Raw genomic sequence first — 12,490 nt, forward strand, 5'->3', positions numbered from 1 at the left:
ACCCATGTACAAAATATATCTACCACAGTAACTTGCATATTCTATGAGCTTAGAGCAGGGCTGATCCAAAGCCCACTGAAATCAATGGAAATATTTCTATTGCTTTCACTGGGCTTTGAATCAGGCCCAGTAATCACTATTAGTTCTCACTTGTTGCACATAATTAATCTTGCAACCGAAACACCTCCAATGCCTTTGACTAGATTTCTCATTATCTTTCCCCCATAGATAGATCTCTTGTCAAGATTGTCTATACACTAACATAGACATAGACGCTAGTAAAATACTTAATTTCCACTGTGAGCAGGATTAAGTACAGATAATAATATTACAGTGCTAAGCAATAAAACTTAAGGACATCAAAGATGCCATTAAATCCTTGTTTAACTATTTTTTAGGTTGCCTTTTGAAAGAAAACAAGCAGATAAAAACATTTAATTGAAGTTAGCCCAGGGAAAGATAAAAGCCCTAGACAGGAGTCCATTTTCTTCCACTGTTTAGATTGATGATAAAGATGTTAACCAGACTGATGTGTGTGAGTGTACAAGACCAAAAACATTAATAGATTTTGCCTTTAGGCTTCATCTATCTGTGTTGATGCCACATGGAAAAAAGTTCAAGATAAAATGAGGCTCTAGGAGCCAGATTTTTAAAAGGTATTTAGGCACCTAAAGAAGCAGATAGGTGTCTAGTAGGGTTTTTAAAAGTGCCTATGGGAGTTAGGCACCTAGGTGGGTTTGAAAATCCCACAAGGCACCTAACTGCATCTTTAGGTGCCTAAATAACTTCCAAATATCTGGTTCTAAAAGATTAATTATAGTTCCAAAATAACATCAAAATACTTGAAATCTTTCATTCTGTATTTCATATACCATGCAGGATCTTGTCTCTTTGGTCTTGTAAATAGACTCTGCTACTGTACAGGCCTAATGTCTGATGGAAAAAAATGCTGTTTCCATGTCTTCAAGAACTCTCATCAACCTGATGTTTCTTAATCAAGCTTATTTTTCTATGCAATCAATTTGATGTCTTAGTGCTTTTCCTGATTGCTAGTCTTCTCAAAATAGCTTTGTCCATTGATTGTTAGTTTTATATCTTTATTTTTATTACAGCTTCCTGCAATCTCAAAGCAGGGCTTTCAGATTAAAAGAATAGTATCTTGAATTGGATTCCATAATATCTGTACTGTGATCTTGGGCCAATCACTTCATTCTTCTGTGACTTTATTTCCTCTCCTACCTTTTGCCTGTTTTGTGTATTTAGAGGGCAAGCTCTTTAAGGCAGGGACTTCCTCTTACTATTTGTGTATATGGTGTGATAGACCCAGGCCAGCTGGGTAAAGCAGAGTAGTCGAAGGCAGATATACTGGCCACTGGATAAGCAGTTTTCTGTTCCCTGACTGACCAGAGCAGAGGCTGCTCCAGGCAAGGGTGGACACAAGACTCCAGTTACCCTGCAAAGAGTCAGTTGAAGCTGTTAGGCTAATGAGAACACCTGACTCCAATTAACCTGCAAAGAGTCAGGTGAGGCCGTTAAGCTAATGCAAACACATGACTCTAATGAAGGCCCCTCTGATACTATAAAAGGGTTCACTCCGGTCAGGTCAAGGTGAGCTGGGGAGAGGAAATGTGGCTGAAGGTCTGGGTAATGAAGACACCCTCAAGCCACTGGAAAGGGAGCCCTAAGGTGAGGGTGAAGAAGGCATTAAGAGAAAGAAGCGGGAGAGCTGTGGGGAAGTGGCCCAGGGAAATATAGCAACTCTGGCGGTGAAAAGGTCAGCTGCCAACAGCTGCTGCTATTAGGGTCCCTGGACTGGAACCTGGAGTTCCCCCCAACCCGCTACTACAGAAACACCTCCTGGAGGGGAAGACAGGTCCCTGTCAGGACAGGAGGCTAAACAGTTCTTGAATAAGTCCATCTGGACAACAGAGACCGTGGGAATTCTCTCACCAATCTCCTGCTGGCTTATGCCAGCTCAGTAGGGCTGAAAAGGGCTCAGTAGACTGTAACCCTGGCCCTAGAGAGAAAAGAACTATGTGGAGGGTTGCAGTGAGCCTCTGAGGCTAGCATCAACTGCTTGGAAGTGCGGGACCCAGGGGACAAGGTCGCAGCTCTGCCACAATGGATTTTAGTACAACAGTTCAGGGCCTCTCGGGGCTACTGTACTACAAATCATAAGAATAATGGAAAATCTGACAAGTCAAATACGTACCTACTGAGATGGATCTGAAGGGAGCCATAACTGTTTCCTAGCTAGAGGAAAAAACTTAGGAATTAAATCCACTCTCTTTAAAGGGACACCATTTTGAAATCTAGTCAAGTTAAAAAAACAAAACAAAAAACCCCAAACCTGAAACTAGTTTTAGGTACAACACCTACCCCAGAATCCTCCAGTTTTTCTGACTGTAAATGCTTCTCTGTTCTCACATATAATAAGGGAAAACAATGAGTATGCAGGAAAAAACACAGACATGGTCTATATTTTCTGACTAGTTAAAGTGCTATCAAATTCACAAAGTCCCTGTTTTTTTTTAATTTATGTAATAGTCTTATGATAGTTGTAATTACAACAGACTACACATTCAGACTGGTGAGTGGCTTTATAAGTAAGGTGTCCTCTATGTTTATTATATGGTATCTATTAGTCTGTTCAACTCCTATTAGCTTTAATGGGAATTAGATTGGGCTGTATCTATCCAATAAACATTTTTATTAACAAAAAAAGAAACCACAAATCCAAAGAAATAAATGGTAACCAAAGGCAAAAACAACCAGTGTAACAGATCTAAAGGTGAGTAGTTCTGGCAGCCATGACTCTCTCTACTGGCCCATTTCATCTGCTTGATGTGTAGGTTGAACCTTTGGTCTCAGATTTCAGGACACAACTTAAATGCAGAAAATGTCAAAAATGTATCCGTGAGGGGTGTCTTTCTTTACTCATCTCTGTGTGGTCATTCCTTTGAATTCTACAAAGGTAAATAAAATAGTTAAATTTCTATCAAAAGACAAAAGTTACCAAAACAAAATAGAAAAATTATATGTTTTGACTTATTGGTCCATCAGCAGATATTATTCATATCACTTTAAAAGGTATATCTATTGAGACTTGTAAATGCCATAAGAAAACATTGTTCCAATGAATTCGCTCGGGGCAGATCCCCAGTTGGTATAAACCATCAAAGCTCCATTCATTATGGTTTGCAGCACCTGAGGATTTCCCTCAATGTACCCTACAGGAGAATCTCACCGAGAGGCTTATAGCATCAAATATAGAAATATGGATTAATACAAACACACTTCTATAAAGTTTCAGTTCAAGATCATTGAAGGGAAAATAAGAGTAAAATGAAAACTAGTTGGTGGGATCCAATCATCAGCCAGTTTAAATCAGAATAGCTCTACAGCAGCCAATGTTGATGTATGTCAGCTGGGCATCTGACCCTTTTGCTGTCTGGCTATGCTAATATGAACATGACCATCCAGTCATCACTCTTTTCTAAGCCAAGTCCTGTTGAGTGCTCCTATCTTCTCTGACTTGCTTGGTTTGAGGGATAGAATATAGCTCACCTGCACCCCTGGATGTCTGTGATCTAGAGCAGAGGAAAGTACTAAATATTCTCTGGTAATTAAGTGACAAACATTGTTACAATCTAAATTTAAAAACAGCACCATGCTGCCACCCATAATTTGGCTTGCATCCACCATAAATTGTCATGGGAAGATCACCCCATTGTAAGGAATTCTTCACGGGAATAGGACCAGCATAGTGGGGCCTACTCTGCCACTGTACAATCATAGAAGATTAGGGTTGGAAGAGACCTCAGGAAATCATCTAGTCCAACCCTCTACTCAAAGCAGGACCGACTCCAACAAAATCATCCCAACCAGGGATTTGTCAAGCCAGACCTTAAAAACCTCTAAGGATGGAGATGCCATGACGTCCCTACTTAACCCATTCCAGTGCTTAACCACACTCCTAGTGAAATAGTTTTTCCTAATATCTAACCTAGATCTTCCCCCACTGAATCTTGAGACCATTTCTCCTTGTTCTGTCATCTGTCACCACTGAGAACAGCCTAGCTCCATCTCCATCCTATTTGGAACCCCCCTTGCTTCAGGTAGTTGAAGGCTGCTATCAAATCCCCCCTCACTCTTCTCTTCTGCAGACTAAATAAAACCAGTTCCCTCAGCCTCTCCTCATAAGTCATGTGCCCTAGCCCCCTAATCATTTTCATTGCCCTCCACTGGACTCTCTTCAATTTGTCCACATCCCTTCTCTATTGGGGGGACCAAAACTGGATGCAATACTCCAGGTGTGGCCTCACCAGTGCTGAATAGATGGGAATAATCACTTCCCTTGATCTGCTAGCAATACTCCTACTAGTGCATCCCAATATGTCGTTAGCCTTCTTGGCAACAAGGGTACACTGTTGACTCATATCCAGCTTCTCGTCCACTGTAATACCCATGTCCTTTTCTGAAGAACTGCTGCTTAACCAGTCAGTCCCCAGCCTATAGCGGTGCATGGGATTCTTCCATCCTAAGTGCAGGACTCTGCACTTGTCCTTGTTGAACCTCATCAGCTTTCTTTTGGCACAATCCTCCAATTTGTCTAGGTCACTCTGGACCCTATCCCTACCCTCCAGCGTATCTATCTCTCCCCCCAGTTTAGTGCCATTTGCAAACTTGCTGAGGGTGCAATCCATCCCAACATCCAGGTCATTAATGAAGATGTTGAACAAAACCAGCCCCAGGACTGACCTCTGGGGAACTCAGCTTGATACCAGTTGCCAACTAGACATCGAGCCCTGACCACTACCTGTTGAGCCCAACTATCTAGCCAGCTTTCTATCCACTTTATAGTCCATTCATTCAATCCAAGCTGTGAGGTTCCCTAATCTCTGTTATCCTCACCTGCTCTTTTTGAGTGTTCTGGCCACTTGCAATCAAAGTCTGCTCCATCTTGCACTGTGGTGTTGGCCCAGCACACAGCTGCTCCTGGATCTGGGAAGTGCAAATGTGACCTTTGCCTTAACTTTCACCTTCCCCTGACCTCTCCACTGTGCTCTTTGTCCATATCAGGGGATCATGCCCAAATATTTTGGCTATTTTATTTCAAATAAACTGGAAGTTATGTCCTTTTGTAAACTGAACTCTTGTGTTTATGAATTCTTGTAATTAAGCCTGAATAGGTTATTTTACAAGCCTATAATTTGAAATATACACCTGTGATGAGTAGAACATTCAGTGACAGCTTTACTGTATTGAGGGTTAATAAAGTCATCCTAAAATGACTGCAGTATATGAATACACAGAGAAAAGCAGCTTGCTATAAACATTGGGAAGGGTGGGTGGATTTTGAACATTTCATATGTTCTTTATGGTTTCTTATATATTTTCATATTTGAAGTAGCAATAATACAAGGAAATTATAAACTCAAAATGAAATTGTAAAGTATATCAGTTCTCAAAGGTGGCAAGTCATTATTATAAAGGGAAGAATAAAAACTTACAAGCAAGTGGGTCATTTTTTATATCTTTACCCCATGTATTAATCCAGACTCCTCTTATCCTTCTGTCCCATAATTTGAAATTAGTTTATGTCCTGTAGCATGAATCATTTGCATTGAAAAGTCCCCGGTCTGTGACTAAATTTCATATCTCCCCATTCTGTTCAGATAATTGGATTTCTGTAGTGTATCACAGTTTAAATTTAAGGGAAAGTTGATGGATTTAAATTTTGTCCGCCCTCAACCCCAATTTATCACTTTATTCTCAATTGTCTGATATCTTATTTTAAAGATTGAAAATACATTTAATTTTCTAAACAGATATATATATATATTTTCATCTTGCCAAAATTGTCTTCCTAGAGTACAATGATGGTAAATACCTACATGCCTCCCCCCACCCCTTTTTCTTTCTTGTTTGTGTGTTGGCACCATCAACTATTTCAAGTGCAGCTTGGGGACTAGTGCTTGATATTCACTGGGGCCGAGCCAGCAGAGGCAGAGCTAGAGCACATCATTGTTTTTCTGCTGACCTTTTATAAGCATCAACATTTTAATTAAAAAGGAATCATTTACAGGCTGCCCCTTAAGACAAAACCATCAGAGAGCTTTGTCACCAAAGGAAACTTGTTTTGTATCACTAATGATCCTTGTTTAGGGACAAGGATTTACCTACAAATTCGAGAATGAATTAAAGGGTGTCCAGGTGCAATAATAAAATAAATAAAGGCTCTGTGTCCTACACCCATATGCATGACTTCAACCCCAAGACAGTCCCATTGAATATAACCCACACTCTGAATCATAAACATTAAGATGCTATCCAGGAGAACAGCGTTTTAAAGTAGACAATACTGTTGGTTTTCAAACTGATGACACATAGATAAAGCCAAAGGCTGTTCTTCCAAGAAATGTTAATTTAGGCAATAATGAAGATGTTACAAGCATGTCAATACTGTTCTCTCACTTGTTAGAGGAAACCAAATTTACTAAATATTTGGGCTTAATCATAAATGTGGCCTCATTTTTCAAGGCAGTATACAATATGAGCAATGATGCCTGGGTTAGGTTACAGATTTTACAACAGTCAGGGGTGTTTGAGTATGAAGCTTTGGTTCATCTCATTATAGATATAGGAGTCAACAGCATCAGCATCTGATCTGGTTTCCTATCCCTCCAAATATGCCTGATTTTTGCTTCACCAAAAAAAAAATGTTCAAGGGTTATTCTTATCTGCAATTTTGTCTTTACTTCATCTTTATGTAGACTAAACAATAATTAATTAAGATATTGGGAGGTGAGGATTTTCATTTCTGGGCATATTAATTTTATTCTTTATAGGTTTGAGCAATTTTTCAGAGTATATTAATTTTGAAAATATCAATTTGGCACTTAATATAAAGATACAATATTTAAAACAAAGCACTGAGAACCATAAAGGAATTCCAGTGAAATAACATACTATGTATCAGAGCCTATGAAATCCATATTATTTTATGGACTTATTTTATTATAGGGACAATAGGACCTGTGATTGGGTTTTCACCCCAAACAGCCCTGAAAGGGTTAAGGAAGCTTTAAAAGGTCCAATTAGTGTGACAGGCTGCAGGTGAAGGGACTAGGCTACAGAAGCAATCCCTGATTGGAAGATGGAGCTCAGCTGAGCAGTTGTGAGCTGGGCTAGTATAAAGGCAGGATGCCAGCAATAGAAATGGCTCCAGTGAGGAATTTTGTAGTTGCCCTCGGTGCATTACAAAAGGGAGGAGAAAACCCAGGCACAGAGTTAAGACCCTGGGATCCTGGTCCAGAGGGTAGGGCATACTTAGTGAGAAGTGAGAAGGGTGGAGAAGAGAACCTGTGGGAGGCAGGTAGGAAGCAGCCCAGAGGGAGAGCAGCAAGGTGTGGGACTGAGAAGACCTTGGATGTGAGGTGGGTTGGAACCCAGAGTAATGGGTGGGCGTGGGTTCCCCTACCAGCTGTTGACAGTGCCTGGACAGTGGGTCCAGTGAGACACTATATCCTAGTAGGGGAAATCTCATGGTGACCTGGCTGGAGGGCTGAGTCATTAAGATACATCTGGAATGAAAGGGGACCAGAGAGAGAGAGAGGACAACAGGGAGGGGAGAGACTGCAAGGGGAGGTGTCGGACCTAGAAGAGAGCAATTCCCAGAACAGCCAGGAGGAGATGCACCTGTGCTGACTAGAGCATCTTGTGACAAGACCTTAGTGCTGCTTTTGTACTCTGGTTTTCTATATGGAACAAAGACTTATTCCTGAAGAATTACTGAACTACAATAAAAAAAAAAGTAAAGGGATATTTTAAAGCTTTTGTTAACTGAAGATAGTTAACAAAAACTACAATCTGTCTAGCTTCAGACTGTTAATATGACCATGACAACTGTGAAACTCTCTTCAAAGAGCAGGTGAAAGATATATGAAAAGGCCATTTTAGTGACACCATGACAATGTGTTTCTCTGGACGACACACTCCATGTATATGCATGTGTGTATGTATCTAAAGAAGATGGCACAGGTAGCAACATCTATAGTTAAGATTGCCTGACACTTCCTATTTTAAGACCCAATTTTCACTTGCTTATAACTTTGCCAACTTTTAACTGTTCAGGCTGAAATGTCCTGTGCTTGATGTATGCCTAAGGATTGTCTATATAATTTTGAAGGAGGCAGTCATTGTTTCAGTAAGAAAATTTCAGACGCTTCTGAGAATGAGATGAGGGAATAATACAGTGTTTAGCCCATCTTAAATATTCTCACATCTGTTTTGTTAAGAAGCTCTAGCAACTTTATGCTGTGGAGCAGGGACTTGGGTGGGAGGGAGGAGCGGGTGTCACCCTGATGCCGGTGTTGTGCCTTTTGCTATTCTCATAAAATGTATCTAAATTTTGCCAAATTATAAGCCTTTTCAAAATCTGAATTCTCTCTCGGTGGAAACTTGTTAGAATTTGGCAGCTAAATTCTCTGAGGATTTCATCTGTACTGAACATGCTCCAGCACAGGATTGAGCAGGATTTCTTCCCTGCAATTGCTATTCTGGGCTGCTGTGTCATCTGCCTTAGCAACTGAGATCAGGGAGACTCTCTTCAGTGCTTTCAGCATACTCACTGCTGGATCCAGGCAGTGCGACTGAAATAGAGGTGGGAATAGAAAATGGAGTAGACTGGGACAAGGAGGCTAAGGAAGGTGACTGGAATTGGAAGATGAGGGGCTGGACTGGCTGATTGGAGGTGTCCACCCCCAGGCTCCTTATCCCAGTCCCAACTAGCTAGGTGAGTAGTTGGGAGAGGACAGTGCTGAGGAACTAGATGGGGGACAAGGACAGGCTGGAGGGTCAAGTGAAGATGGGGTCAAGCTTTCCGGGGAGCAGGGGAAGAAGGGTCTGTGGCCACTAGAGCATATATCATCCAGAACAAGCAATGAAACCCAAGATTCTGGAGTCTCAACATTCCTCTGCTGTCAACAAAAATATCTGTGAAACCTACTGCAGAAAATGTCTCATCCCCCATCTAGTGCTTGCCCATGTAGGGGATGACAATCTACTGCAATCAATTACTCCATTAGCTCAAGTAGCAGAGGTCTGTATGGTAAATGTATAGGTTCTTTTTAAATACTTAGGAAATTATACTGAAAAAGCTACATCAAAAGAATATTAAGATTTCTAAGTCAAGCACTCAACAATTAGGAAATGCTGGAATTATGGTTGCCCATGAAACCTTAATTTGTCCCCCTTTTGGATATGCATTATGATGTAGTCTCTAATTACATGATCACATACTATATTTTCTGCACAGGACTCCTGCCTGATCCAATCCACAGCATGAACATTGTTGACTGAGTAAGTAACTATTCAATATTTTGTTTTATCCTCATTGTTCAATGGATGACCTAACTTATTGCACGTTATTTAAACCCTTCTTTAAATAAATTTTTTTCAAACTCTTCTTTGAATATAGAATGAATAACTTCCTCAGGGACTTAACTATGGTGCTCATCACACTTCTATTTGAGTATTTCACAGACATTTATTAACTCATTTTCTCAATACCCCAGTGAAGGATATTGGTGTTATCCCCATTTTATATTGAGGCACAGAGATTAAGATTAAAGGTATCTGCTAATATTGGGCGTCCAATTTTTGATGCCTACGGCCTGATTTTATTGGAGTACTTAGCATTTTACCTCACTTTACATGTTCAAAGCACAGCTCCTATTGAGTTCACTGCAGCTGTAAATTCTCAGTATTTCTTCAAATCTAGGTCTCAAGTTGGGCACTTAAGAAATGAAGAGCATAAAATTAGTGGCCACCAGTGACAATTTTTATTTAAGCCACTTACCTAGCATCATATAGGAACTCTGGCAGAGGCAGGGATAGAATCCAGTTCTCCAGAGCAGTATTCAACTACTTTGACCCTGACACCATGCTTTCTCATCCTGTAGCACCCTTCTTTATTTACTATATGCTTTCCAACTTCTGCAACAAGTGGAGCAGGGTTCTTATAGACAACAGCCTCATTCACTTCAGATTCTTGTCCAATGGAGAATCCATTATGCCTTTTATGTACCTGATACATGGAAGGGATTATGATGGGGACAGTACAGAAGATGGCATCCAAGTGGAATTTATTATCACTACAGTAATAGTAGCAGCTGATAGCAGGATTCTTTTCTTGTGGTGAGCAGAAAGACCTCTAGTGTCAAGACTGGATCAAAAATATACTGGAAGAAGCTATAGTACAAAACATTATTTGATTACTAATATAAGAGGCCATTTTTATGAGGTGTTGCATCTCTTGAATATAGGGTGACCAGATGTCCCAATTTTATGGGGACAGTCCCGATTTTTGGGTCTTTTTCTTATATAGGTTCCTATTACCCCTCCACCCCCGCCCTCCCGAGCCCCTGTCCTGATTTTTCACATTTGCTGTCTGGTCACCCTACTTGAATATGATAGGCTAAATTGGATTTAAAAAAATTCTGAAAGTATATTTTCTTGAATTTATGGTCACAAATCACTTTAAGTTGTTACTGAGGATCTGTATGGGAATTTTGTAGTTTATAACTTTCCTGTATATTAATTTTTTGAGACAGGTGCACTTATTGGGGGTCAGCCTCCTCTATCTTTTGCTACTGATTGTTAAATTGTGTTTTTGTTCTCTTTAGTCATATTTCTGTTAAAATACTAAAGTTTACTGAAAATGTGATTGTCAGTAACTTTAATATGGATTTTTTTTTGCATCTGCAGATTCCTGTCTAAACCCTTAACGTGATTCCTTATCTGCCTGACTACTGCAGTGTATATAATTCCTTTATAGAGTTCTACAACACTAAGAAATACTTTTTAAAATGCATCAATTTTTTTTTAAGATGGCAATACTTTAGTACAATGTGTGGATGTGTGTGTAGAAAGTCAGCAGGAGGAAGGCTGAGGCAAAAAAGGGAAATAGCTATAAATATCCAAAGAACATGATCCAATGGCCATTGAAATCAATGGACAGATTCCTATTGAATTCTATAGGTGTTGGATTGATCTCAGAGGGCTAGATTAACAAGGGGAATTTAGTTACAGCAATGTTCAGTGTTGCAGCGCCTAACTTTTAGGTACCCTGCTGCCTTAATTAAATTCATGACCCTGAGTTAAGCCCTCAGGCTCTCTGTACAACACATGGGAAGTTGGGCACCTAAAAAAAAGGTTAATGAAAGCTAACACTGTGAGCCAGGAGCCACCTAAGCAAGTTGTCAGGAAGTTCTCAGGCCATATGCCCTTCTCCTCAAAGGTTGTTGTGTGCCTGCCTCAACTTGGGATTCAGAAGTATCAACTCTCTCCTGAAACTGGGTGCTTACAACCAAGTTGTTTGTTTTTGATGACTTACCTGCCCCAATAGTCAGTGGTCAGACCTACATCTAGGCTGCAGGAGATTTGAGTTCAAATAACAGGCATTTGGACCAGGTGCCTCACTTCCCAAGAGAATGCCCTAACCACTGGGATAGGTCTCTTTCATTGTCCCCTGTTGCAGCTGTTCCACTTTGTATAAAATATTTATTGGAGCTGAGTCTTCCACCTCCCAGTAGACTATCCTAACCACTAAGCTGTAGTTATTCTCTCTGACTCAAAGAATATTATTTCATACAAATTTTAACAACTCCAACAGGGGAGAGTGAAAGAAGTATACCCCATAACCCATTGGTTAAGGAAACTACCTGCAATGTGAGAGATCCAAGTTCAAATCCCTTCTCTACATCAGGGATTCCCAAACTTGGTTAATAGCTTGTCCCGGGTAAGCCCCTGGTGGGTCGTGAGACGCTTTGTTTACCTGAGCATCCTCCGGTACAGCCACTCGCAGCTCCCAGTGCCTGCAGTTTGCCGTTCCCGGCCAATGGGAGCTGTGGGAAGCAACGTGGGCCAGGCTACCACTTCCCGTTGCTCCCGTTGGCCGGGAACGGCAAACTGTGGCCACTGGGAGCTGCGAGCGGCCGTATCTGTGTACACTCAGGTAAACAAAGCATCTTGCAACCCACCAGGGGCTTACCCTGAACAAGCTGTGAACCAAGTTTGGGAACCCCTGCTCTACATCAACCTCTGTCTTCCATATGGTGGGTGAGTGTGCTAACCAAAGAGCTACTGATTCTAATAGGGCACCATTTCTGCTGTCATATGCAGGTTTAGGGATGCTCTAGCGTACCTACTGGATTGGGCCCTGAAGGTAAAGTAGGCAGGACAATCCTAGTTTGTGAATCCCCCCAGGGCTTAGGCATCAGTTACCTGCAAAGCTGCTGGACAGGGTCAGGACTTAGTGGTTGAGTGCATGACCAGCTGCTGAAATCTGGCAACCTGGGGACTTCACCAGTGGAAACTTAAGCACCTAAAAGATTAGGCAGCAGCTGAGCAGGGATTTTGTGAATGCCAGTGGTGTCTAAAGGGTACTTTAGATGCTACTCCTCCTTATGAATTTAGCCCAAAAACT

At 41.0% G+C, this 12,490-nt stretch overlaps 1 long non-coding RNA gene across 1 annotated transcript in view; it reads left to right on the forward strand.

The window, feature by feature from the left end:
* Positions 1–1,631: 1,631 nt before the first annotated feature.
* The window catches only part of LOC122461496, a 47,460-nt gene continuing 36,601 nt past the window's right edge, over positions 1,632–12,490 (forward strand). The window contains exons 1-2 of the long non-coding RNA XR_006283427.1: positions 1,632–1,686; positions 9,320–9,363. This is a non-coding gene — a long non-coding RNA (uncharacterized LOC122461496). The remainder of the gene's footprint in view (positions 1,687–9,319; positions 9,364–12,490) is intronic.

Source organism: Chelonia mydas, chromosome 8 (assembly GCF_015237465.2).
Source record: "Chelonia mydas isolate rCheMyd1 chromosome 8, rCheMyd1.pri.v2, whole genome shotgun sequence".
NCBI lineage: Eukaryota > Metazoa > Chordata > Testudines > Cheloniidae > Chelonia > Chelonia mydas.